The sequence below is a fragment of the Tenebrio molitor genome, chromosome 1 (genome assembly GCF_963966145.1).
Source record: "Tenebrio molitor chromosome 1, icTenMoli1.1, whole genome shotgun sequence".
Classification (NCBI taxonomy): Eukaryota; Metazoa; Arthropoda; class Insecta; order Coleoptera; family Tenebrionidae; genus Tenebrio; species Tenebrio molitor.
In genome coordinates this window covers 20,955,373-20,982,295 of record NC_091046.1, presented here as the reverse complement: position 1 = coordinate 20,982,295, position 26,923 = coordinate 20,955,373, and the positions used below count along the sequence as shown (strand labels likewise).

The window sequence follows — 26,923 nt, the reverse complement described above, 5'->3', positions numbered from 1 at the left end:
TTTGTCTTATAAATTTAAAACATGTTCCACTCAAATTCAATTATCTGATTGAGTGATGGGGTCATGAGAACTATGCGGCCCTATATTTACTTTGAACTGTAGCACACGACACGAACAAAAATGCAAAGCCGCTTTGTAAAATAAAACTTTATTCTTAAGGAAAAAACGAATAACAATTATTTATGTAATTTTATATAATTATTTTTTGGAAATTATTTTGAAATATAATTAAAATAAGGTGTAATAAGAAAATTGTTAAGAATATCAACCAAATGTAACACAGTAAATATATATAGATGTCCCAAAAAAAAGGCGTGTCCATAGCTCCCTTATTTATCGGAGGATTTTAATTATTATCAATGCACCAAATTAAATGGTTGTGCATAGGCTACAAATTGGCCTACTAAATTCAGGTAAAGCCCCAAGGGCTTTAACCCTAAACTGTCAAAATATTTTTTTTTTATGCGAACGCCTATACTTTTTTGTTTTTATAGTAATTCTGACAGAGATTTTTATTCTGAAAATATAATCTCAAATAAGAAAAACTTAAAAAAAATAACACTACCTTTTGACACAAATGAGCACCAAGCGATAAGCTATCAAAATACATTGCGTTACAATGTAATAACGAAATTAAGTTAGCTGGAAAAACAAATGCCGTGCCGCCGGGTGGAGGTGGGATACGATTAATAACATATAGATTGCGCAGAGATGCCGCCAATGTTTAGCGCAAACATGACCAACTTCATTAAACTATGTTATGGCCATTCCAAATGTCGAAAAAAAGTAAACCAAATGACAAGTCCATGATGGAGATGAAGTGGCGATATCTAGTGAAATTTAGAATAACCACACATTTAAAAAGTTAAATATCAGGTTATGTTATATGCCATTTCATTGTCAAAAACTGTCAGTTTATACGTTTTCGTAGTGGAACTTGATCATTTCGGAGTAAAACGATGCAAGAATTACAGAATTCGAGGTTCTAAGACGATAACTTTCCTCTAAATACGTTTTTACACAGGCAAATATGAAGGATCATAGCAAAACCGCTCCGAATGGGAATTTCGTCGTGGAACTTGATCATTTCGGAGTAAAACGATGCAAGAATTACAGAATTCGAGGTTCTAAGACGCTAACAAATTTTTCATGTTCCTGCCATAGTGTCATAAAAGCATAAACTGACAGTTTTTGACAATGAAATGGCATATAACATAACCTGATATTTAACTTTTTAAATGTGTGGTTATTCTAAATTTCACTAGATATCGCCAATTCATCTCCATCACATGACCAACTTCATTAAACTATGTTAACGAATTTCTTTTCTAGTACCACAAATTTCCCGAAGAACCTCAAATGATTTAGCTCTAACTCCACTGTCGCTGGGAAACTGAAATAAAGGTTTTTCAGAATTGCCACAAATAATGCATTTAATGAGCATTTTCAGAGTTTTTTCATTGACAAAATTTCAAATTTGACGGCAATTTTACCTTGATGTCTAACAAACAGATGGCACCACTTCATCACTATCCATGACATACTTCATACGAAGCCCATTTTAATGGAATTGGAATGGCCATAACATAGTTTAATGAAGTTGGTCATGGCGCAAAATGGAGCGCAATTTAACCATAGACGATAGTAGGTACCGTTTTTTCCTTTTTTTTGTATTTTTGGTATGTAAGTGCATAGTCGTGATACATTGTTGTTTTCAGAATAAAAATCTCTATCGCAGTTACTAAAAAAATTATGCGCTCGTATGAGTGAATTTATTACGCCTTTTAGTAGCCTATTCACAATCATTTAATTTGGTGAATAAATAATTGAAATCCTCCGACAAATAACGGACACTTTATAAGAATTAATTTTATCCAGTACTTAATAGACTTTTTTCTATAATTTATTCAAAACATTGAAATTCACGCATACTCATAGTTATTCGTGCATGAAGTGGGTAATTTTTTACGTGTATTTTTTTTTGCATTGTTAGTAAGATCGAAAACATAGAAACCATACAAAACAGTGTGTGGAATGCGATTTCACGCACACGACTTTTTCTGTTTTTCACTTCACGCACTGTTTTTATTAGTTACCTAGCAACATGGTCACTGCATTGAAACTTAAGAGTTCCTTCAAAAATTTAATTTTTAATTACTATTTTTTGAATCAATTAATTAGCATTTGAAACCTTAGGCCCTTGGTGGAAAGAAGCCATCGATTTCATTAATGTCATCGGAAACCGACTTATCGCGCGATTCAAAATCAAAGAAATTCCTTTTCGAGAGGATTTCCCTTGCCATTCAACGTGGAAACGCTGCAAGCATTCGGGGCACTTTTCCAGATTCCGCAATATTATCCGAAATTTTTGTATTATAAAACAAAAATGTTTATGTAATTATGTTATTAATATAAGCTCTTTATTATAGAAAAAAGATTATATTTCGTGCGTGAAGATGTTTTTGTGCATTCAAAGGCTTATCCTGCCTGGACCTTCGTCTCGGCGTAAAAGACCTTTTCATGCGCAAAAACACTCTCTTCATGCACTTAATATAAAAATAACTATTATCTACGGCTGCTTGGAAAAGACCTTATAACCATATTCATTTACAGTCATTTGAGTTGCGTAATGTAGTGCATTACCGCACTGGTTTCATTACGTAATAACGCATTTTTATTTAGAAGCAAACAGACAAAATTTATTGAAAGACAACAATACAAAAGGAAAGATACGTATTGTAAATACGTGTTAATCACACAGTTCTTGCATTTTGTTCGCCCAGTTGCCGACATCGACTTCGTTTCGGTCTTCAATCTCTGGGCTTGGCAAAAAAAGACCCACTTCCACTTTTAATGATATCATCTATGATATCATCTCGTACTATTTTCGTTTTCGTTGCTCGCACAAGAAACCACTTTGTAATACACGTCATACTGGAAAAACAACGCAAACTGCAGTAACACCTCCAGAGACGCTTGTCTCTTGCCCGTCGGGGTAACCCCAATGTACATTTGCCATAACACAGGCATTAGCATACCTTCGGACAGCAGCATTTCCGCCAGATTCCCCACACAGAAAATGCATAACTGCATACTACTCCTCGATAGAATATTCTGGCATTGTAAACGATTGTAATCTTTGCAGGCGATAGATCAAGTCAAAGTGTAGACTTTGACAGTAGTAAATTTCCAATTGTTACCAAGCAATCATTTTTAAATCGAAACATATTAGCTATTTATGCACCAAGGGCGTTATAACGATGATTACGCCCGGAGAACGATGAATCCAGCTCGAGGGCTTTAGCCCGAGAGATGGATATCGTTCGATGGGCGTAATCATTCGGTGACGCCGTGATGCATACAAAATTTTATTTTTCACTATACGTGTTCTTTAAAAAAAAAAAAAATTGGCATCTTTGCAATTATCAATTGATAAGGGCGTTATGAATTCATTACGCCCGCTTATTCTTATTACGCCCTGTTTTATTCCCCGGTTGTTATGGACATGTTTACGTATTTCGTATCCTGGGAGTTATCATGCAATTATACTAAAGTGAAAAATAAAAGATTTTTTCGTGCAGAAAGCAATATTTCAGCAGTCCCAAAACAGCAGGGAAAAATTTTATTTTCAGAAAACGGTTCAATTTATCCAAAAACGCTATAAAGATTTCGGCCATATTTTTCCTGATAAACTCACCCTGAAATTCTTGGGAGACCATTCCCTAACACCCTGTATAGTCTGTCTCAATTCTAAATTTCCACCAGTTGTTGAATTATGTTGGCAAAATAATAGTTATTTAAGATATAAGTGTAAAAAGTTATCCTTTATTGCACGAACGGGTTTAAAATACGACCGAGGTACGAGGGAGTATTTTAAAGAATGTGAGTGCAACAAAGGAACTTTTTACACGTATGTCTTACAACATTTTATCTACGATCATAACCTTTTACTTTTAGTAATTATTTTATTTGTGATTTTTTAAATTGTGACAATGTGACAACTACATCAGCGTGCGTTGATCGCCACGTGCTATAGTCTATTTCTAAAATATATGCAGTTGTATCAATTTATAACACGAACTACGTGTATGCAGCTATCTCCTTTCAACACATGTCAAACAAGTTCATTGGTTCTGCTACGTGCGCTATTAAGATGGTCGCTCTATGTATCTCACTTCCAACCGTACGATTTGAGTAACATAGAACTATTGACGTGCGTCTGACTCGACGCGGCGTAAGAAATTCGAAATAAATGCACAACACTGTGCATGCGCATCATCCATAATAGGATAGTCGAATGATATTTTGATTATTAAAAGCGATTATTTCGATTTATTCGATTATCAAAATATATCGATTATGCCCAACACTAGAAAATACTATAATTTCTTGACAATGGCGGTAACATAAACAACTCATTATGTCTTGCTGTCAAATGTCAAATACGGACGAACGGCATGTCGATTTCTTGATTCAAACGTGACGTCACTGCATATATTTCTTAAATGCGTTGTTTAGCACCCAGTTTGTAAACAAAGTGTACGAATTTAAGACGCCATTTGTAAAGTGGAAACAAATTTTTGAAAAAATGTGTGAAAACAATGAAGAAAATATTCCCCCGGAAGTATTTGAAGCTGCACGTAAAGCTACTTTAAATTTACTACCCCAAAAGTCTCGCCAACAGTACGAACTGGTGTTCAAGAAGGAACAAGGTCGAAATGAATGTAACGGAAAATGTGTGTCTAGCTTATTTTGCTGACAGGGCTAAACATGTAAAACCATCAAGTCTTTGGTCGGAATACTCTATGGTAAAGTCTTCGCTGCTGATAAAAAAAAACATCGACCTTAAACATTTTTTTAAATTAACTGCGTTTATGAAACGGCAATCGGCAGGCTATCAATGTAAGAAGTCTAAAGTATTCAGCAAGGACCAAATTTACAAATTTATTAATGGAGCACCAGACGAAACATACTTGATGATGAAGGTAAATAACTTCATTGTAATTATTTTCAATTAATTATAATATTCTAAAACTGCAGGTCGTGTCTATTTTTGGAATTGCAGGCGCGTGTAGAAGGGAAGAGTTTCTCAAGATGAGCACTAAAGATATAGAAGACACTGGTTCTATCTTAGTAGTGAAAATACCTGACACGAAAACCAATAAACCCCGAACTTTTGTCATTGATGGAAGAGATCATGACATCAAAAATATGGTTGAAATTTATAGACTTTAGACCTTAGACCTTCACATACAAAACATGAGCGATTATTTGTTTTTTATCGAAATGGAAAATGTTCCACCCAACCAGTCGGGATTAATACCTTTGGAAAAATACCTAGTGACATTGCTAAATATCTTGGCTTGACAAATCCACATGAGTATAGTGGTCACACTTTTAGAAGGTAATTATTATAAACTCGTATATTATACACTCATATATTATTTACTATTATCATTAGATCCTCTGCCACCATCCTTGTCAATGCTGGAGGAGACATATTATCTCTAAAGAGGCATGGAGGATGGAGGAGTACAACCGTGGCAGAGTCGTATGTGGAGGAATCCATAGCAAATAAGATTTCCATTTCCAATAAAATTTTGGGGATAGGAGAAAATCAGCCTAGTACTTCTTCTACTAGTCGTGCGGAAAATGAAATGGGTACATCTTCTCAACTGCCAAGCACTGCCAAATCCTCACAGCCTCAAGTACCAAACTCTTTACCGAAGATTATTGTTAAAAAATGCACCAACTGTAAAGTGGATGTACATATAGGGAAGAATTAATTCTTTTAATAGTAAATATGTATCTATGTTTTGTTAATACCAACACTCTGTATATTAAATCACTGACCTCTAGAGGTCAGTGATATTAAATAAATATAAAAATCGTTATTACAGATTTCTTCTTTTTTGACATAATCGTGCACTAAAAATTTTATAACACAATTTTTTTGTTTGACATAATCGTGGACTAAAAGTTTTATGGCACGATTCCGTCAATTCACTAAACGTCAACTTTGGCAACGATTTTTAGTGCAAAAAGTGCCTACTTTTTACATGATCGTAGATAAAAATATTTCTAAACTGGGGACTGTTATAACAACTAAAGTTGGCAGTATAATTATTTTATAAACATGATTCGAAAACAACGTAATTTACTTGACGCTAAAATGAAAAATGCTCCAGTAAAATGTTTCGAAGAGATAAAACGGTTAGCACGTTCTTTTCCTTTATTCTAAAATCTTGAGTAGTAAAAACGGACACAGAATGATAACCTCACAAATACAAAATGACGCATTTTTCACCAAACAGTGTTGCCGGTTGTATTTCTACGTAGAATGCAGTATTGGTAGAAATTTAGAATTGAGACACACTATAGATTTAATTTTGACAGTCCAGGAGATTTTTGGATTTACTATACTTTGGGTTGGGTGAAAAGTGCGGTGCGGTTTTTTAATTAACGATTGAATCCAAAAATTTTAAGTTGTTTTGCAACCAATCTTAAAAATATTGAGTTGTTTTGCACCCAATTTAATTCCTGTGTGTGAACACACCGTTAAATGTGTACACACCGTACTCACTTATTCACATCATTTTGATGTTTTCTATGTGGAGCGGCAAACATAAATTTTACATTCAGTTTTTACGCCTACTTCGACTACAAACATTTATAATAACCCTGTATTATAGTATTGCCGTTATAACTTTTTATCAGCTCCGCCCACTAAAATTGACCAATCAGAATCAAAGCCCGGTTCAATCTGTACAACTTTTCATCACATTTGCCATGTAAAAAAGTTAAGGTTAGAATTTTGCTGTCAAGTCCACAATTATTGCTTTAGGTTCTAAAAAATAAAATGTCATTAAGACAATTCGAATGTCAGAAATTTTTACTGTGTAAATCAGATCGTCTTAACAACCTATTTGATTGGTAACTAAGAAAATGAAATGGGCAGGGCAGATAAAATGTTACGTTGTCCTTAGTATAGGTAGATTGCACGATGAGTCAACGAGATAAATAACTGCAAAATATGTACTTAGATAACTGATTTATGTGACATACTTATTTTGACAGTGATTTGCTTTGACGTTTCAGACACCAGAAAATGTCAAAATTTCAAATTTCTCACTAAAAACCGTTTTAGAATCAACCGAGTCTGTTACTGATCGCTAAAAAATCAACAGGTGTCTGAGCCTATACTTAGATTCCTGATTTAATTTTTAAATACCAAAACATAATGGTTTGTAAAATGTATTTTGGTTTGCATTTTTACCAGGTTTGGACTCGTCATTTTACATGAATAATCCTGTATACAGATGAACATAAAGTTCGAAAAATGAAATCCTGTGACGTACAGTTAATTTCAAAATTATAGAGTACATCTGAAAAATCAAGAAGTTGATTTATTACAGTTTTTTTCCACTTGTAAAGATACCTTTTTAAAATTTGAACGTCATATTTTAAATAGGTTAGGTGAGTTTGACAACATAAAACGTCGCAGATATTTTAGAACACCATAATATTGTCTGTTTTATCTTCTGCACGGTGCTATTCGCGATATTATAATACTGGGTTACCCTTCGGATCAACCACCCTTCTTTTAATTTGGAAAGAATGAGCACTTTCGCGTTTTCGGTTAGATTAAGCATTTTATTTGTCAAAATTGGCGTTGATCATTATACTAAGGACAACGTAACATTTATTTGCCCCGCCCATTACATTTTCTTAGTTATCATAACAACAAACAATAATCACTAATCAGGTTCGAAAAAGTTTGCCATGGAAGTTTAAGCACATTTTATCCAGATGCAAAGTTAGGGCTAACTTTATCCGATGTCAAAGTGACAAATGCATCGCGGCTTATGGGATTTTTTATACATGAATTAAATTATCGAGAAAAAAGTTGGGTTATATTCAATAAAGGCCAGTTCACACATCCGTTAAATGTCAGTTGTGGTCAAGATTCCGTGTCCGCAATAGTACTCTATAATTTTGAAATTAACTGTACAATTTGTTTAAGAGGAGTTCTCACCCTACCAGTCTTATGGGGTTTTCAATGTATAGTTCCGGCATTAGTTATTTTTCAATTTTTCCGAATCAAATTTATATTTTTGGAATCCTTGCACTTTTTTCTACAAACTGATCGTATGGATTTTCAAAATACCAATTTTAAGGGCCAAAAACCTTACATTCATACATGAGTGTTTATAGGAATCTGAAAATCAGGCATATCTTAACTCAAAGTACGTATTTTAACAAATCATCCCGTCAAATTTTAGATTATTTAGTTTTACATCGTTCAAAAAAAATCCCATTGAAATCCGACTATTCATCTATCTGTAATTTTGCCGGAACGATTTGTCTCTAAATTTGTATTCAAAAGCACACTATCCTTTTCTTGCTACCCTTCTTATCTTACTCATTGCCGTTTTCACAGAAACTTCGTTCGGCTGTGGGTCGAGGGATGGTCGAGGGTAGATTTATTACTCTATTATTCGCCTAATGCAAAAGATCCCTAAGTATAGTTCTCCCAGAGCTGCAGCGATTTTATGGCAGGGTACCATTGTATAAACGTTAACAACACCGACAATAGGTTTAAACCGCAAGTACAACCCCTAATCGTAAATTCGTCCAAGTACTACCCTGTAAACTGACAGGTATAGAACGAAAATGATGATTGACAGGGGTCTGTTTATGTCGCTTATCGGCATCTCAACAGGCGTAATAATTACTATTGCCCTGCCATAAAATCGCTGCAGCTCTGGGAGAACTATAAACGTTTATATGGTAAAGATGTATTAAAATTTGAAAGTGGATTCATTTCATAATGAAAAAATTTGAAAAAATGTAAAATTTAGTTAGTCTTGGAAATGCTGTTTTTTTAGCTGTCGTTAGTTCTTTGCCGTCTGTACTTTGACCAAAAAATAAAGTCAATAATAAGTGTAAAAATAAGACATTTAACTGAAACAGGATACATTTTAATAGAAACAAAAACTAAAAGTTTAAACGACAAACACAAAAATTTTATGTTAAAAAGACGTTCAAAATGACGGCGATGTGGGCATGTGTTACATCACTGAATTCACAAAAAATACTCTTTTTAAAAATATTAAATTTGACTCCCCGTGCCATTTAAAAAAAATCAAGTTAGCCTCGCATCTTCAAAATAAATATTATAAAATTGAAAAAAAAATCTCAGATGATAGAATTTTAACACTTCTAATTGTGTGCCAAATTTCAACAAGCTCTGCTAAATCGTTCTGAAAATATTTAGCTGTGTCCATACTTTTTAGCGACCTTGTAAAAATAAGTAATCAAATTAATAATGAACTATGCAGTATGTACAGTCGCGGCCGTTGAAAACTCGCGACAAACTTTTAGCTTTGTAAATGGTACCGAAAGTGACGTTTCTCAAGATGTCCGTCCCTCAGTCTAACACATTTTTGCAAATCAGATAATTGCGGCATTTCAAAAGTTACGCTCGATTCTGATCTAATATGTCAAAAACTGACACTGACTTTATAATCCTTGATGAAAATCCTGTTTACGCTAATCAAATTTCGGAATTTATACAGAGTGTTTAAATCTTTCCTGTCTGAGATTTCAACGGCCGCGACTGTACCTATTACTCTTTAATTAATACGCTACAAAGAATAAAAATTTTAAAAAATTCATATGCAACGAGGTGCACTGCAGCGATGGTGTCCCATAACACTAAATTGGTCCATACAAAATATGAGAGCGTAGCAAACAAGCAAACCAATTTCCATAAATGAAATTATTCGGCGAGTGGAACTCAAAGACTGGCTAAAAAAAAGTAAAAGCTACATGCAAAAGAAAATTTTAAAAAGCTCCCAAGATAAAGATTACGGAAATGACTGTCAAAAAGCAGATATGGAAAAAACAGATTAAGACGAAGCAGTTGAATGTTTATCTTCAATAAAAAGAACCGAAGAAGAGGCTAAAGAGTTGGAAAAAGAAACGCGTTTTCAATCCGAAAATGGGAAGTGGCTTGAAGAACGACGAAAATTGTTGACGGCCCCTAATTTTGCAAAAATCTGCAAACATCGAAAAAATAGTCAAAAACAGTTAAAAATTTATTATATTCTACAATTTTGGACAACGTGAAATCCATAAAGCATGACAAAATGTTGTAACCTAAAAAAATCGGTCTTCCTTTCGGCAACTGTTCGCCGGCGGGCTCGGTGGTCTAGCTAAAGGGGATAACAAATACAGTTGGGCGCCACCACAGTCAAAAGAAAATAGGAACGACTTCCTGACTGGGAAGAAAGTCTAAAAGAATCGAATAATAAATAATATTTTAAAAAAAAAAAAAAAATTAATTCATAACACAAAAAATTAATTAACACGAAATTAATACTAACAAATCCGGTTAAAGGATGTACTCGTATACCAAAGCTTTGGCTGACAAAATTTAACTTAATTTATAAACTATCAAACGAAAACTAAACTACAGAGTGTCCCCAAAAAAGAAGACGAGTCCATAACTCCGTTATTTATCGGAAGATTTTAATTATCTGTACACCAAATTAAATGGCTGTTAATAGGCTACAAAATGGTCTAATAAATTCAAGTATAGCCTCATGGGCTTCAAGGGTAAACTGTCAAAATATTTTTTTTCAAATGGGATTACATATATTTTTTTAATAATTCTGATAGAGATTTTTATTCTGAAAACAACAATGTATCACAAGTATACACTTAAATACCTAACATTCACCAAAAAAAATGTAAAAAAACGCTACTATCGTCTATGTTCCATTTTGCGCTAAACATTGGCGGCATATCTGCGCAATCCCACATGTTTATTATTTGTCATTTGTTTTTCCAGCTACCTTAATTTGGTTATTATATTGTAACACAATGCATTTTGATAGCTTCTCGCTTGGTGTTCGTCATTTGTTTCAAAAGTTAGTGTTATTTTTTTTTATGTGAAGTTATACTTGTGATACATTGTTGCTTTCAGAATTAAAATCTCTATCAGAATTACTAAAAAAAAGTATGTAATCCCATTTGAAAAAAAATATTTTGACAATTTAGTCTTGAAGCCCTTGGAGCTATACGTGAATTTATTGAGCCGTTCTGTAGCCTATTAACAACCATTTAATTTGGTGTATAGATAATTAAAATCCTCCGATAAATAAGGGAGCTATGGACTCGTCTTCTTTTTTGGGGACACTCTGTATAAACCTTATTAAATTCAACGCCAAACGTGAACAGGAACAAAACAGGAACAAAACAGGAACAAAACAGGAACAAAACAGGAACAAAACAGGAACAGAACAGGAACAGAACAGGAACAGAACAGGAACGGAACAGGAACGGAGCAGGAACGGAACTGGAACAGAACAGGAACGGAACAGTCACGGAACAGGAACGGAACAAATTGGAGTTTTCCGCCCAATTTATCAAAAACCCTGGATAAATAATTTAATGAACGTCAAAAAAAACTACTTAAATTATCTTTTACCTCAATTGGGGTTTGGTGCACACAATTATTTATATTTGTTCGGTACGATATTTGTCTTGTCAAATTAATGTTTTTTTTTTAAACGAAAATCGCAACTAAGGATACCGTTTTTTTTTTAAACCCACTTCAGAGGCGACAATAGTATATTTCAAACCAAGGTAAGAAAGTGGTTTCTTGCAGACCGCAGGCAAAGATTATAAACCGAGTCGTAGACGAGGTTTGTAAGTGCCTAAGGTCTGCAAGGACACTTTCTTCACAAGGTTTGAATACAATTTTTTTCCCTACCGGCACAACTTTGTTGAAAAAAGTCAAAAAAGATGGTTATATTCATGATTAAAACGAAAATTTTGAGAATTGAATAGTAGGCTGTGTTATTTGTTTAATTAACTTGTCATCGCATTTGAAGATTTGAGGTTTGTTCGAAAATTTGATATAAACAGGGTAAAGTAATCTACCTACCTAGCTTATCTGTTTATTTTCCAGATTATATGATTGAGCTACCAACTTACTTCATTGAATTGGCTTTCATTTATCAATAACTTATTTCACTTTTGACATTTGTATTTTGGTACAGTTTTACCATAAACATTTCATGATTTAACTTTCTTACCTTAGCGAGAAAGTTGAATTTTCTCACCTCAAATGAGGTATCCACAGCCTACATTTCTAACCGGTAGGGAGAAAAATTAATTGTCATTAGCAAACTTGAACATGTAACAAACTAGATGTTAGTATGAAGATGACGCTCGGAAAGAACTCGAAATAAGAGAAAAAATTAACATCAATCGTTGCGGTCTTTTTGAGGAAAAAGAAAGTTATTACTTAGGGACTTTCCCCGATGGAATTGTTGAAGACGATCATATCGTAGAGATAAAATGTCCATATACAGCTTATATAAAAATAAATGACTCGAAACGACGCTATTGAACAAATAGTAATTATACACCAAGGTAGAGAAGACATTTTTTAATTGTTTTTCACGGCACACTCGAAAATTTCATAATAAGTTGAACCACAATTAAAAATTGTTTTATTTTTTTTTTTTAGTCAGCCATGGACCAAGGATAACTTTCAATACATCATTAGATTCAGAAAAAAATACTTTACCAGACTAAGCCTAAAAAACTACATGTGTCCATTAAAAAAAAAAAAAAAAGTTGACTATCGGTAGCTACTGAAAATAACGCAAAAAAAAAAATTATTATTATCTTTGGTTTTTTTGTTCATTGAAATCGGATAATAAATTAAAAAGTTATGGGTTGAGGCGTTTTTTATCAAACAGCCTGTATATTATTTTTTTCACTACTAGATACGTTAAAACCCTTTCTAATAATAATTTATTAATTAAATTATTTTTTCTTCAAACGTCCGTAAATTATGACATTATCCTGCTGCATTGATGATGCTAAAGTGACACTTCATTGTCATGCCATTTAACGAGCTGACGAGCGGCAGATAAAGTTATTATCTCCGCTGAGAGCGGCAGATAAAGTTATTATCTCCGCTGAGGGCGTCCGTGAAGTTATTATCTCCGCTGATGAGCGGCAGTAAAGTAAACTAGCTAAATCATTTGAAATTCCTACCTGGTTTCTTAACATGTGTTAAATAATTTGTTATGAAGGTTTGAAGAAAAAATAGTACATATATGTTATTCGGAGCAAAAATGGTTTTATGTGCTTTGGCTGGTTTGTCTGCCTCACAGCGTTCGGCAGCCAATCTACCAGCCGCAGCACATAAAACTTCATTTTTACTCCTCATAACATAATACATATACCGAGCGATCATTTAAAAAATAAATCGAGTTTGCTTTGGAGCCTATGCTAAAGCATGGGTTGCCATAGGTAATACGCCGACTCGATTTATTTTTTAATTGATCGCACCGTACTATGGTCCGATGCGACGATCTGAGTTCTCATTTTTCAACGGTTGCTATGAAAATTGAAAATCGTTGTCTACGTTAACCAATGAAATCAAAGAAAATCTTTCGTTGCTAGGTGACGGCTGTTCATTATTAACCACTGGTTAATAAAATGAAAAATTATTAACTAGTAGGAGAGAAATTCTACTTCTGGGTTCAGTTCAAGAGTCAATAATGATGTCTTCTAAGACTAGTAGTGAAAAAAAATTATTAAAGCTTGGAAACAAAATAAATAGCAGCGGCGAAATTGTTTTAAACAAAAATCATGATTGGTATACTCCGTACGGTGATAGATTGTACGTTTTTAAATTCTAGTTCCAAAACATAAAGCAGTGAAAAATACTAAACTTTCCATCTCAATTGTTTCACGTTATGTAGAAAACCGTTGTATGTATCCCTCCAGATTAATTCCCACCACACTACTCTCTGGGTCTGTCTTCTGTCAAAAAACGTGCAGTCTATCAGAGTATATGCGGTGTATACTACCAAATTCAAGGGCAACTTCATATCACCGGCAAGAAAACGTGCATATTAGGTGTGTGGACTGGCCACGGGGCGATAAAAATTGAACATATAAACAAAGATGATAATTTTTGGAAGCAGAAAATGGAAAATGCTTGCTTCCCGAAATTGTTGATCCTAGACAGTCAAGAAACTTATCTATTAGAACAATAATTTTGTAATTTAATAGTTAATAATTGTTTTTAGTATTTAGTATTTTAATACTTCACTAAGATATTTAAATTAAAATTTTCTAGCTCCAAATTGTGTGTTATATACAGGCTGTCCCAAAAATGGCGTACTAACGGTGCACTACGGTGTAGAAGAGACTACCGTAAACGTCAGAAAAATGTTTAAAAACTTCTATTGGACTTATTTGCTGATTTGGCGGTCCTTGAAAGTGGCACTTAACAGGAAAATTATTTTGAAATATATGTATTAAATTGTCATGACAGGTACAGTTAATTTCAAAATTATAGAGTACACCTAATTTTCTACAGTGTGAAATGCACTTACAATTTTTGTCAATGATCATTGTCAATTTTGACAAACTAATTCCGAATCTAACCGAAAACGCGAAAGTGCTCATTCTTTCCAAATTAGAAGAAGATCCGGAGGGTAGCTCAGTATTATAACATTGCGAAGAGCACCATGCAGAGGATAAAACAGTCAATATTATGGTGTTCTAAAATATCAGCGACATTTTATGTTGTCAAACTTACCTAACCTATATAAAAAATATGACGCTCAAATTTCAAAAAGGCATCTTTACATGTGGAAAAATCTGTAATAAATCGACTTCTTGAGTTTTGAGGTGTACTCGATAATTTTGAAATTAACTGTACCTCTAATCGTACATATTATCACAAAGTACACTCACTACCAATATCTAATCCTGCACAATAGTGAATTTAGAAGCTTTGGAAATCGAAAAAAATATTTTAAATCCACTACGGTAACATTGCAAGGTAATGATGTACGAGTACTATGGCGGTCAAAAAATTTTGGACATCAAACTTCTGTCACATTAAAAAAATTACTCTAAATCATGCTTTATTGAAACTGTCACATGAAAGATGAAATTGTTGTCAATTTGACACCGGTTTAAAATATAATTTTTTTAATATGCGAGTACATTTGAGTATTTGTTTTATATTTTTTATTAATTAAAACCTCGTTCTATTTGTCTGATTTTTACAACTTTTTGAATATTTTCTCGGTAAATCTGACATTCACATTTTCAAAATTGACACAATCAAAATTGAGGTTATTAATACATAAGGGTTGTTTTAGAATGTATGACAGCACGATGACATTAGTGTCCAAAATTTTTTGATCGCAATAGTACATCTTTGTTTACATTGTATTACCGTTAATAATAAAAATAATAATAATTAATTTTTTTGTCTGAAAAATTTTTTCCATATTTTTTTCGTGTACATTTAAACATCCTGGATACAGTAGTAAGTAGTTAGTACGCCATTTTTGGGACACCCTGTATATATGTTATATTATATACTTGTCCGGTGTTATCACTACCAAGACGCAGGTAGCAAAATCGTCACTCTCTAGTCTGCCGTCATTATTCCCTTGTCGTACAGCCGCCCGCAAAAGAATCGAGCCGACCCTCTGCAAGGAAATAATCACCAATCCATATTTCGACAAAGGGACCTGACCACTGTCGTAAACTCATAAATCTAATCTGCAACATTTTCAGGCATTTCGATATACGAGGACAGTACCATTAGTTTTTGTCCTTTATTTAAACGGTGTTGACCGACAAATGAAAAACTGTAGAGTTTTTATTGTGCATTTCAACGTTTAATGACGAATATAATTCGGTTGCATTTTTTTTAAATTGTTATACAATGATGTTTATTGGTTAAAAAATGGTATGATTACGAATAACAAATAAACAAAAATTAATACGCTAAAAAGATTTTCACTTATAATCTCCCAAGTGAGTAGATTTATTATCGAAAAAAAAATCCAGTTATTAATCTACTCACAAGGGTTGATTCGATAAGAAAATCGCACGACACAAAGAAAAATTTAAAGAAAAACCGTATAATTTTCCTTATATCATGTTAGAGTTTGGCAATTTTACCCTTTGGTGTTGCCATGTGTTGTGTTTTGTAGTAGGCATATAATAACAAACAATTGTACTTTTGAGTTGTCACAACATAATAAAGAATTTCGTGTTCGCTGATCCTGTATTGCTGATTCATTGAAACTCTCACAGGTTATGGGCCCAGTACAAACAGGTTCACGATTAATTGAAATTTGAAGACTGCTATCGCGCAAAATCTAACGCAATTTAATGGAAATGAGTTTCACAAATTCGACAAGATTTGAAATGTTGAATAAAAGCAATTATGATACATGGAAGATCCAGGTAGAAGCCCTTCTTATCAGGAATGATACTTGGTCGTATGTATCCGGCGAAAAGCCTAAACCCGAAATTACCGGTGAAGGTGAAGCTCGTGCTGTCACGGAAGAGGAGCAAAAGAAATGGATCGCCGCCGATCGCAAGGCAAAATCAGACTTAATCCTCGCCATGAACGCATCGGAACTTAGGCAGATTCGCAGTTGTGAGACTTCGCGGGAGATATGGATGAAACTAGAATCCATATATGAATCCAAAGGACCGGCACGCAAGGCAACGTTATTAAAACAATTGACACAACACAAGATGCGCGAAGATGACGACGTTCGTGAACACGTAGCAAAATTTATGGACACAGTCGATAAATTACAAGGAATGAACATCGAGATAAATGGTGATCTGTTGTCCATCATGTTGCTATATAGTTTACCTAGTAGTTTTGAGAATTTTCGATGCGCTATCGAGTCCAGAGATAGCTTACCTAACGTGGAAAATTTAAAGGTGAAGATTGTCGAGGAGAATGACGCACGGAATCAGAAACTTGAAGGAAGTTCAACCGGCGGTGTCATGTTCTCCAAACACTTCTCAAGGGATTCGAACACATCAAAAGACAACTACAAGAAAACAAGACGAAAGATCTTCGAAACCAAAAATTACCTACAAGTGTAATTACTGCGGTAAACGTGGTCACAAGGCTGCTGATTGCTTCAAAAACAAGAGAGAAGAAAACCAAAAGGCTGGACTTGTTCATGAAGCTTATTTTTCGGGGAAAACTAACAATAAATGGTGTTTGGACAGCGGATGTACAATTGCGAGCATTAAATTTTGGTAGGCAATGTCATTTTGAAACTTCATCTCTTTGTCAAAAAACAAAAAGTTTCTCTGTGTAATTTTGTCTTGTCAACGTTCTTTCAAAAATAAATATAAATGTCAAAACACCACGCCAAAAACTAATTTATTTAATTTTTAAACAAATATTCTATTATGGCGCCAGTCTCTTATTTCAACAAAGTGAAAATAATTACCATGCTGGAGAGAGGATTTTCTGAAGTTAGGATAGCTGATCAGTTGGGGCTCGTAAGAAGTTCCGTCAATTTCATAAGTCGAAAATGGAGAGAAACGGGGTCGTTAGATAGAAAAGTAGGTTCCCGACGTCCTCGAGCCACAACAGAGCAAAATGACCGGGCACTGATTGAAGAAATTGAAAATAATCCTTTTACAACAGCCGTAGAGGCGCGAAACTTAACTAATTTTCCCGCTTCTGTCCACACCGCTCGTCGTCGCATAAGAGAGACAAGGTTAAAAAATTTTTCAGCTGCCACTAAAATACGACTTACACCTAGACATAAAGAGGCAAGACTGGCATTTGCGCTAGAATACATGTTACGAGGAAACGATTTTTGGGAAAACGTAATATTTAGCGACGAAAAAGTTTTTCAGTCAGCTTCGAATGGACGAATGCGCGTTTATAGACCGAGGAATCAAAGGTACAACCCGAAATATGTGCACAAAAATGATAATAGTGGTAGATTCTCGGTAAATATGTGGGCTTGGGTTTCCGCAAAGAGTCCTGGGGTAATCGTACACATTGAAGAACGCCTTACAAGTCACATTTATACCAGGATTTTGGAAGAAATTATGGTGCCTTCAGTAAGGGTTGTCTATCCGGAAGATAACTTTGTCTTCCAGCAAGATAACTGTCCGGTGCATACCGCTCACAGGGTCTCAGAATGGTTTCAAAACCATGGTATCAACGTTCTTGACTGGCCGAGTTTGAGCCCTGACTTAAACCCGATCGAAAATATGTGGGCTGCAGTAGTTAAAAGCATGAAAAGGCGCCGAGTGAGATTTGAAAACAAAGATCAACTCTTGACTGCAATTAGTGAGGCATGGCATGATTTACCCCGGCATTATTTTACAAATTTATGTCTGTCCATGCCCAACCGACTACTTAAAGTTTACGAGGCCAACGGAGAAATGACTAAATACTAATTTCATAGTTTTGATGTTGTTTGCGTTATAATAAATATTTGCTAAATTGTTACTTTAACTTATTTTCATGAGAATGCTCTTACAAGTGGCTCGAAGTTAACAGAAAACACTGACGTGAATGTCATAAACAAGACAGCTATTTGACATCCACACGTTCGTTTCACAAGAGAGCATCTTAGGCAATGACATTGACTACCAAAATTTTATGCTCGCAATTGTACATCACACATTTGCAACGACAAGGAGTTGTTCATCAATTCAGAAAAAGCTCAATGCCAGCTGAAATTGGCAAGTAACGCAACAACTCAGGCAATTGCGAAAGGAAGCGTGAACATACTAACCTCCGTCGGAAATCAAGCAAAGAAGATTGAATTGAAAAATACTCTGTATGCTCCTGATTTCAGAACAAATTTGTTGTCAATTGCGAAGATCGTGGACAAGAATCGTGAAGTTCTTTTTACGAAGAATCGGGCATTCATCCAAGATCGTCGTGGACGTGTCAAGATGATAGCAGATCGAGATGGAGACCTATTCTATCTTCGAGAAAACCACCAAGAAGCGTGTACTACATCTGTCACTATGACATGTGACATTTTTAGCAATTGGCATCGACGTTTTGGTCATTTAAATTTCAAAGATTTGGAAGTAATGATGAAGGAAAATCTCGTTACTGGTGCGAAATTAAAAGGCGCTGTGAGTACCAATAACCCATGCAAAATTTGTATCGCTGGCAAGTTTGCTACCGCCCCGTTTCCAAGACGCCCTAATCGATCCTCAAACTTGCTGGACATCGTACATACAGATGTATGCGGGCCTATGAGAATTGAGTCCAAGGGTGGTGCTCGTTATTTTGTTACTTTTACAGACGATTACAGTCGCTGGACTCAAACGTATCTGATTCGGAAGAAATCCGAAGTAGCATCAAAATTCAGAGAGTACAAGAACTTTGTGGAAACACAATTGGAAAGAAAAATCAAAGCAGTTCAATCAGATAATGGAAAAGAATATTGCAACAAGGAAATGGACAAGTTTTTCCGAGACTTTGGTATTCAACGTCGTTTGACTACGGTCTACAGTCCTCAACAGAACGGTTTGGCAGAACGGAAGAATAGAACGCTGGTAGAAGCTGCCAGATGTATGTTATTAGAATCTGGTCTTCCTGCATCATTTTGGGGAGAAGCCATAATGACAGCAAATCACGTTCGAAACAGATGCATCTCCAAAAGTATTGACGGAGATATTCCCTATGAACGTTGGACTGGGAAGTCTCCAGATGTTAGTCATCTACAAATATTTGGTTGCAAAGCTTATGTTTTGGATAAATCAACTAATCGAGGGAAGTTTGACTCGAAAACTGTTGAAGGAATATTTGTTGGTTATTCAGATTATCCAAAAGGGTATCGAGTGTGGATACCGTCAGAGCAAAAAATTCGAATTTCAAGAGATGTCAAATTCTTCGAAGAATTCGAAAGCAATGAGTACGAAGATATAATCTCAAGCGAAACTTTAAATGGAAGGTTTAAGCTCTCCGATGTATTGGGCAATATGGATCCTAGCGGAAGAGTTGATATTGACATTTGTGGGGGGGAAAACAGTCCAGAAGAGACAAAGGCTCCAACTGTCAATATGCAAGAAATTCCATTGATGCAAGAAAATTTCGAAGAAGACGAAATCGCAGGTGAGATAGTCACTCCAGACGAAGAGATCGAGAAAATGGATGACGCAATCAAAACCAAGAGGGGTCCGGGAAGACCTCGCAAGATTTTAACTGGAAAAGTTGGAAGACCGAAGAAACAGTATCACATGATCTATAATCAAAATCTTCCTGTTGTAGTCGACAGATCGAACATTGAACCAACTTCGAATGAAGATCCGCGATACGAAGAGATAGACTTTGTCATGGCAGCATCTGAAATTCCTTTTTCAGAAGCTATCCACGGTGCAGATAAGGACGAATGGAAGGATGCTATCCTATCTGAGATTAAGAGTCTAGTCATCAACGACACATGGGATGTCGTCGACAAGCCAGATCACGCCAAAGTAGTGGGTTGCAGGACAGTTCTCCGCAACAAGTATGCAGCTGATGGAACCTTAGACCGACGTAAGGCGAGAGTAGTGGCTAAGGGATTTACTCAGAGACCCGGGATTGACTTCCATGACACGTTTGCGCCAGTTGCTCGTTTAAGCTCATTGAGGTTGTTGGTGGCCCTAGCAGCTAAATACAATTTGAAAATATCGCAGCTAGATGTAACAAGCGCATATTTAAACGGTAAAATAGACACGGAAGTTTTTATGGAAAAACCCGCATTGCTCAAAGAAATGCTCCAACGAATCATCGATGAAGAAGAAGATGATCATACACTTGTGAAAAAAGCTAGAGTTATGTTGAGAGATCTTCAAGGTGAAAATAAAATTTGCAAACTTCGTAAGGCTCTGTACGGGTTGCGACAAGCAGGTCGACAATGGAACTACGAAATAGATAAAACGATGAAAAGAGCAGGACTTGTTCCAACAAATGCAGATCCGTGTGTGTACGTTGACAAAAACACGAGAACATTTGTTTTGATCTACGTGGACGATATATTAATTATCTCCGGAAATCAGGAAAGAGAAAGGCAAATCAAAGACGTTCTTTCCAAAACTTTTCGTATCAAAGATTTTGGTTTAGCAAAATACTGTTTGGGCATTCAAATAGAGCAAAATGAAAATGAAATATGCCTGTCTCAAGCAGGATATATCCGGGAAATCTTGAAGAGATATCGCATGGAAGATTGTAAGCCCGTTTTGACACCGCTTGCTTGATCTAAACTTTCTGAACTTCATTCTGAAGATGACAACGAAGATACAAATTTTCCTTTTAGAGAGCTAATAGGAGCGCTTATGTATGTTGCAGTGGGGACTCGTCCAGATGTATCACATGCTGTGAGCGTCCTGAGTCAATTCAGCAATTGTTACCGCAAGAAACATTGCACAGCGGCTAAGAGAGTTCTTAGATATCTGAAAGGAACCATCAACAAGAAACTCATCTACAGGAAGAATCAGGATAATTTAACCTGCTACGTAGACGCAGACTGGGCGAACTGCGAGATTGACAGAAGATCTTACACGGGATCAACTTTCATACTCTCCGGCGCTGCTTTCTCCTGGGAATCCAGAAAGCAACGAACCGTCGCATTATCGTCTACCGAAGCCGAATATATGGCACTCAGTGATGCATCCAAGGAAGCAGTTTTTCTAATTGGTTACCTCAAGGAATTGGGATTTCAATCACTAGCAAACGTTGTGGTTTTTAACGATAATCAAGGTGCTGGAAAATTAACCGAAAATTCCGTCTATCATGCAAGATCGAAACATATTGATGTTAGATACCATTTTATTCGCGACGCAGTGAACAAACATCCCATCAAGATCCTGTACCTACCGACCGAGAAAATGATAGCAGATGTACTAACGAAAGCCTTATCCAAAGACAATCATGCCAGATGTATTCTTGGATTGGGACTTCAATCCGACAACACCTCAGCTGTAACTTGAGGGGGGGTGTTAGAGTTTGGCAATTTTACCCTTTGGTGTTGCCATGTGTTGTGTTTTGTAGTAGGCATATAATAACAAACAATTGTACTTTTGAGTTGTCACAACATAATAAAGAATTTCGTGTTCGCTGATCCTGTATTGCTGATTCATTGAAACTCTCACATACCAAAATCCCAAATTTTCTATAGTCGTCTTTGGAATGCGTTCTGTCAACCGCATAAATAAAAAATTATAAAATGTGTCATTCAGGTTTTGGAGAAATACAGTGTTTAAAAATTATCGGGTGTTCCGATCCGTAATCCGTAGTGCGTTCACAATCGACTCTTCTACGACAAATTTGACAGGAAATTTAAATGAAGATAGATGAAATTCAAACAAAAAATACAAAACGAAGCAAGGCCAATGTGTGGTGCCAGTTTCAACTTTCAACAGTTCTTAAAAGAGCGCAACGTCAAGTTGGATAGTTCCTTGATTCTACTATGCTGTTGAAGGGGTGGACTGGAAACATGAAACGCAAAAATGGGGACAATTATTAAAAAGCTGTTATAAAACTAATGTGGAAATCCACACCGAAACTGTTAAAAGAAAAATTATCAAAAAATTAACGCTTATTAATTTTGCTTGGGTGTATGTAATATGTAACATGTAAAATATCAGAAAATTTTTGAGTTGCTAGGCAGTTATTAAAAGTTCTAATTCATTCATTGGCTGATTTTGAGTGCCGTGCGATATTCTATTGAAATCTTAAAATAAAGAAACTCCAGTTAGATTGCGAACTATGACATTAAACTTGAGTTTTTTTTTAAAGTAATAAAGAAATTTGCTATAAATAAACCTATGTACAAAAAAGTAAAAATTAAATTAGATTACCACCAAAATAAACAGTAATACATAGTAGATATTAACAGCAAACTAAACATTCTTCCTGGTGAAATCTAATACAAATATCCATTTTACCCAAGACTGTAAAATCTTGCCTGGCTGAACCGGGGATTTCCGTTAGGGACAAATAATGGTTGTCTTGTTAAAATTACCTGTATTCTGTATTCTAAAAATCTCGATTTTCAAAAATTTAATTTTTTGTTCGACACTGTCAGAATTTGAGAAATTTCTCCTGTACGAGGGGATTTTGATAAATGTCACAACTTGTCAAAACAAAATGTCAAGCTAATTTTAAAGATTTTAAGCGATTTTGAGCCTTTAAGGGGCTCGTCGAACAAAAAAACGTTGTATTAAACTACTATTTTACATTATACCGGGTGCCCCAAAATTCGCGGAACAACTTAGCAGTACGTTGTTAAGTAGTCATTAAAATACATATCAGGTAGAAATGTTTAAAAAAAATCAATCTTTTTTCCAAGAAGAAATGGACCTATTCGTTACAGTAAATGTGGCAATATTTTTTAATATGTAGTATGTAGTTTATTTAACGAGTTCGTGTGTAAATTGGGCTTTTTTTGGCATGGTGGGTCCACAATTGAAAAGTTGTGACATTTATCAAAATCCGTTCACACAGGAGAAAATAATTCTCAAACAAAAAAAAAATTCTATGTATCCCAATAGTCTGCAAATATTTCATTTATGTTGTATCCATGGCTATGAGAGAGAAAAATCAAAGCCATGTTTCCATACGTTATTTGAGGTAAAACGAAAAAAAAATTACTACTTGAAAATGCTGGAAATAATAAAGAAAATAATTGTAAACCTGATTACAGTCGTTCAGAATTATTGCCACTTGATAGTAAAAGACAAATATGTAGTCGGAATCTTTTTTAATATTTAAAATAAACAATGGGATGTAACATACAGAATAGAAACCGAGAGGACTAATTCATTTCTATTTATTTTATTCGAATAACTTAACAACCACACCTTTCAGCTGAAGAACAAGAAAACAAACAATATCAAAAACAAAACAGCAATAAAACAAACAAAAAAGAATCATGACACAATTAAATCCATGTGATTTCAATTGAATAAATGATTTGTTATCTAACTGCATTTATATTTATTTCATTCATACATAACCAAATTTAGCAATAGCCAAGCATTGCCCGGTGCTAGTAATTTATAAAAAATACCTAGAGACCAGGCCCGCGCTAAAGGGCAAATGGATGATTTTCGGTAAGGAAAATTTTTCTGCCTGGGAATTCCATTCCATTATAAAACAACTTGTACAGGTAGTTCGGGGAAGGGTTTAGTTACCTACATATTTACAAATTGTTTCTTGTAGTAATTTTAGCTCAGTTCAGTGTGGTTTGCTTTGTTGAATAAAATTATGTTTTAAAATCCGCTTTTGGTGCTTTTATTTTCGCTAATAAGAACACAAGTAGTGTAAGATACAAATAAGTTTCATTAAAAATTAAATGGCACAATTGTTCACTATTTCTGTTGCGTTTCTTTAATATTGATCTTAATCAATTTTAGATCGTTACACATGAATTATCATTACATGGGATAAAATACTCGTAGTTAAAAAATAAATAAGACTTAGATAAAAGCAGACATTCACTATTTTGTAATCGGTATACCAAAATTTACAACTGTGTCATAAAACCCTCGATGGTATGAAAGCAAGACTCACCGTTTACGGCACCTAACACCCAGAACTTGTTCAAACAGTAAAAGAAACATAAGCCCTGATTAATTTATTATACCTGACGATTATTTCACGATTATTGAGATTCTTATTTACGGCTGAAAATTTTATTTAAAATATGTTGGGCCATTTTAACCTCCCCGCCCCAATGTTGTTTTAGTTTTGTTTAATAAAGATACTTTACCTCTGCAAATTTACCCAGAATTTTCTTACCTATTGTAACGACCTATTTTATTACGTTCATTATTACAATCATTTTGATTTTAGTTACATAATTACATATTTATTTTTTCTATTAAGCACACCGGTTATTTCGATTGTGTATCATTTTATTGAAGATTCAACTCATCATATTAAAATCAAAAATTTCGTTAACGTCTATCCATCACTGTAACTCTTTCTCTAAAATAAATTGGTGATTATTTTTGAAAGCAAACTCTTTATAGTAACTAATAAATACGTTTCACATTTTTTAAAATCATGCGAATTGTGTCAATTTGTTGTAAAAATGCATAAATCGGGATTGGGAATGGCATCACCTTTGCAAATCAATGCGATGTTCAAGTCAATTGTTATAGGTATTACTACTTACTGATAATTATTTTATTTTATTGGCTCTATAATTCAATTTTTTTGGAGACATGGTTTCTACCGGGTGATCAAGAGGGACTGTTTAAGTTGGCAGTACAATTAAGAAAATTCTTTAATTCGGTTATTTATAACACTGCAACTGGATATGTTTTGTTGGTTTATTTGACAAATATCTGATATAGGTATAGCATTAACAACGACAAGCCACCAACAACCGGAAATTACTCCTGTTATACGATTTAAAATACGATCCAGTGTTACCAACTTAAACAGTCCTTTTTGATCACTCCGTATTATCCGTTACAAAACTAAAAAAAAAACACCAACGCTGGATTCTATCTAGAAAATACAACCGACAACGTTGTATGCTTATAGTTGATTTTTGACATAAGGGAAATAGAAATGTTTGGTTACGGTGATGTCAATGATACCTTATGAAAACTATAAATAAAAATTCGATTTGTTGTAATCTTGTGTTATTTAAAAGATTTCATTATTTTTACGGCACTCACTTTTTGACATAATAAAGAGATCCATCAAAAGGTCTAGCTGGCATCCTAGTAATATAAAAGTTATCATTTGGACATTTAGGCCCGGTTTATTCACCTTCAAGTAAATTTATCTGGCGAGTAGTTGCTATGATTTAGAATCTGCTATTGGTAGATCCACGGTAATTATCAAATAAAGTAACTTGAAGGTGAATAAACTGGGCCTTAGTGTAATTTTAATTTTACCAACTTAATTCAACAGGTGGTAGTTTTTAAATTTTAGCAGGGTTAATACACATATATTTTTATAGTTTTACTAAACGTCGGCCGTTACAAATCACATTTATTGCAATCGAATTAAATCAATAATTTTTAAATATAAAGACAGACAAACTCTAGGGATATCTAAGAAAAGAAACATTTTTAATTCAGAAGCGTCTAAGTAATGACCAAAAATTAATGAAACAACCCTCGTATACCAAACTGTCCGAAATAGTTGCAGGCTAGATTTACGAGTTTATGAGAGGTGATTATTCCCTTGCAGCCGGGTAGGCTCGATTCTTTTGCGGGCGGCTGTACCACGGTACCACTTCCCAAGCAAATATTTCAGTGCATATTCGTTCATAATGGGGGCTGTATAAAATGTTGTTTCACAGTCTCGGACTGGTTTACAAATCTATGAGGGGCATGATGACCAACTCAATTGACCGGGACCAATGGCTTAACGTGACTTCCGAATCACGAGATAGATATGGATAGAATGCGCAGACTTGCACTAATCCTGTGCAAAAATTTGTTTTCGGACAGAATCAGTTGAATGCAAAGGTTAGTTTGTGTTTATACATGTTCCATTTAGTACGCAAGCCATGAAAAGTTATACAGTGTGAACATAAAGTTTGGAACAAAATACATAATAGCGTTATGTGATGTTTTTAAGAAAATCGCTAGGACACGTCGATTTTATTTTAAAAAATGCCATCCTGTGACGCGTAATTTATTTAAATGACGTCATTGGTTTTTGCGCAATGACGTCATCACCAATTTTTTTTTTAATGAAAACCCCCATTTTTTCTTCTCTTTCTAACAGACTTTCCTACTTACCTAAAGGCTGAATGAAAAAAATTGGTATCTTACATAACAATTTTTTTGACAAAATGACAACTTTTACTTCAAAAATTTAATTTAATTTTTAACGTAAAAATTTTAATTGACTTCAAACAAGAACAAATAAACATCTAATGTTAACAATAAAATTTAATGCAAATGTTGAAATTGTCCCCCGCCAACCATTTGGCACTCACTGACACCTTGTACACTGCGCTCAATAATGTCGAGGCTTATTTGTTCCATTTTAAAATAAATCTTCCATTTTAAATACACACAAAAAAAATTACATTAAAAATAAAATTAAAATTTTGAA

General features: G+C 34.6%; 1 protein-coding gene and 1 long non-coding RNA gene across 9 annotated transcripts in view; one reads left to right on the top strand and one right to left on the bottom strand.

The window, feature by feature from the left end:
- Spn (Spinophilin) overlaps positions 1 to 26,923 on the bottom strand; it is a 166,421-nt gene that overhangs the window by 109,091 nt on the left and 30,407 nt on the right. The gene's annotated exons all lie outside the window — the stretch shown is intronic.
- On the top strand, positions 4,857 to 5,894 carry LOC138122380 (uncharacterized). The gene is made up of 3 exons (XR_011156467.1): positions 4,857 to 4,985; positions 5,041 to 5,404; positions 5,462 to 5,894. It is a non-coding gene; the product is annotated as an uncharacterized lncRNA (long non-coding RNA).